This window comes from Sparus aurata, chromosome 10, assembly GCF_900880675.1.
Source record: "Sparus aurata chromosome 10, fSpaAur1.1, whole genome shotgun sequence".
NCBI classification, from domain to species: domain Eukaryota; kingdom Metazoa; phylum Chordata; class Actinopteri; order Spariformes; family Sparidae; genus Sparus; species Sparus aurata.
In genome coordinates, this window is record NC_044196.1 from 9,356,273 (window position 1) to 9,359,297 (window position 3,025).

Consider the following 3,025-nt stretch of genomic DNA (forward strand, 5'->3'; position numbering starts at 1 on the left):
GCATTAAGATGAAACGTCACATTTTATCATCACTGTTAAATCAGTGATAACAATGTTAAATAAAAAAACCCAGTATGTCTTTTGTCATCTCTCTACATCAGCTCATTCTCAAGTTCCTCAACCAGCTGATCTCTGACTGAAACCTGGTATTCTTTGACTGTTTAACAGATGGAGATATGATCCTGCTGAGCCCTGCCCGTCCTGTGACTGAAGGACATTCTGTTAGTCTGAGCTGCAAATCAAGAAGTCAAACATTTGACTCCATTGTGTTTTTCTATCACAATGAGAAAGTCATTCAAAATGACAGCAGATGGGAGTTAAATATCTCTGCAGTGTCAAAGTCAGATGAAGGATTCTACAAGTGTCAACACTCAGGACGAGAGTCAGCACAGAGCTGGATGTCAGTTCAGGGTGAGTAGGATTAAAACAATTGCTGCATTTTCTTGTAAACTGTTTGTTTTTGATTGAGAAATAAATTCAGATGAATATTGTTCTCCTAGTTATTCCAGCGGTGTCCAGGCCTGACAGCTCTTCACTTCCTGTACTGTTGATTGTTGGGCTGGTTTGTGGAATCGTTCTTGTTATTCCTCTGCTCGTTTTGTTTTGCTACAGAGCGTCCAAGGGTGAGACCTTCTTCTTCTGTTTTTACACATTCTTTAATTATTCAAATACACACACATACTCTGACATCATGAGAGAGAACAGCAGTATAACAACCATCTAACAACAAGAGTCTCTTTCGCAGGTTCAGGCTTCTTCAGGTAGGTGCAACACTCTCTCATGTCATGTTGAACGTAACATCAACACATTTTTATGTTCCTATTTAAATGTTCTGTATCTGATACGTGTTGCAGACCAGTCCAGTCTGAGAGCACCAACGCAGATCGTGTGTACTATGAGAATGATCATCACTCCGCCCTTCAGCACGGTAAGCAGTTAAACTAAACTTTATTTGTCACATATTATATTTTCAGTTATCTAATAAAATCTTAGTTTGTTTAATTAGTTTTGTAAACTAACCTTGGCTTAAAATGTATTTTTCTGTAGGTGATGTTTGTCTCTATGACACAATCAGTGGCCGCCAAGAAGCTAAACATGGTACAGTTTATACCTTTTATTCACCATGGAGCTCAATACAAACTGTGAAACACTTGACAGAAACTGGATCACTGTTAGGGGTCTCTGGATCAGAGACAAACACAAAGTGACCACACCATCAGAGGATCAATAAATCAAGCTTAACTCCCATGAAGATAGAAAAGCAACTTCATCACAGATACATAATTTGATAAAAACACACACAAGAATCCAATCAGGTGAAATGTGACAAAGGAAAGCTGTCTTGTAGTCGTCTTGAGGACGATCAGCCGTTCCTAAAACACTTCTTAGTTGGTGAACAAGACGAAAGACTGGAGGTGGGTTAAGATACACCACAACTCTGCAAAGAATTAACTTTTAACTCAAACTGTTAAGATGATATTATCATTTGCACAATAGAATTGTTTGGTTGTCTCAGTATTTTTGAGCCTATAAACACATTTTAAATGATCCAAAGAATCTGAGGTCTCACATGATTCATTACTTGTTACAGTTAAAGTGATTAAACTCACCTTGTATGGATTTTCATTTCTCTGTTGGTGATGTTTGTATCTATGACACAATCAGAGGCCGTCAAGAAGCTGATCATGGTACAGTTTATACCTTTTATTTACCATGGAGCTGTCAGAGATACTAGAAAAAGACTATTAACTGTCAGTGATCCATGAGGGGGGAGGAATGGAGAGAAACAGATAGGGGAGGAGAGAGAAAGAGAGGACAGTGAAATGTGATAAAACATGTTGATTGTGACGTCGTCCTGAAGCTTTTTGTTGACTTTGTTTCTTTCAGCCCCATAAAGAAATCTGTATCAACTAAACCAACAGAACAGAAGACAACATGAAAAACTCCATCTGTACTTTGACAGCTTCTCTGTGATCACTGTGTGCAGCTGTGCTGAACAAATAACACACAGCATTTTGTAAAGTTAATCTAACAGCAGCTCATTTAAAATAACTGTATCATATAGTTTTAATCTTCTGTTGTATTTGGTATAAAGAGTTTAGATCATCACATATCATCATTGAAATGTTTCGTTGTTTACGTCCGGTATGTTCTGACACCTTTGTTGTTGTTTGTTGTTGCAGAGAACAAATATTATGTGTGGACACTCGTTACGAGGTGATAGTGCCACTTTAAAGTCAGCTTCTTTTGTAGCTTCTGATTAAAAAGAGTTAAACATTTATAACATTTAATGTATTTTATGTGAAAAACATCCTGTTAACATACAAGCTTCTTCTCTCATTTTGAAAATGCTTGATATTCTCTATATTTAATGTTTTTTATATTTAAATGTATTTTTAAAAGTTGGTTGACCATTTTCTGCATCAATAAACTTGTTCCATCAATAAGCTGTCAGCAGTGTTCCTGATAGATTTAGAGGGAACCAGGGCCGGAGTGGGACTCATTTTCTGCCCTGGAGTTTCATGCCTCAGATCGGCCCACTTTAGATCACGACCTATTATATTAAAATAATGTAATAATAACTTTAACTGTTAAGCCCTATAATAGAGCACTGTTTTCTAAAGCCTTGTCATTCTGTGTTTTATTTCTAAAATAACTCCAATTCAGCACAAGTAATGGTTGCTTCACAATGTGGATTTATTTCAACTTGAGTGCACATCTCCACCATTATTCTTTGCAACACAACATCCTTTTCAACAAATTCAAAAAAGAATAAAAGAATTAAATACTAAATAAAAAAGAAGAAAATGTAAAAAGTGTTACACTCTCTTATAACATTATAATCAGAACTTAGATTTCACAAATAAAACATCAGAATGTCCTTTTCTGCAATATCAAATATCAAGCAAGTTAGTGTTCACAGATATCTAATCCCTAAACATGAAATGGAATATGATTCCTTCCCTTCCTCACCACTGGCTCCTGCTCTGCCTCTGACACTAAATCACATTTTAAAAATCGTTAT

The 3,025-nt window shown here is 36.2% G+C and overlaps 1 long non-coding RNA gene across 1 annotated transcript; it reads left to right on the forward strand.

The window, feature by feature from the left end:
- Nucleotides 1-745: 745 nt before the first annotated feature.
- On the forward strand, nucleotides 746-2,444 carry LOC115589003 (uncharacterized). Its single transcript, XR_003985450.1, has 4 exons — nucleotides 746-761; nucleotides 855-928; nucleotides 1,048-1,098; nucleotides 1,888-2,444. It is a non-coding gene; the product is annotated as an uncharacterized LOC115589003 (long non-coding RNA).
- Nucleotides 2,445-3,025: the final 581 nt, after the last annotated feature.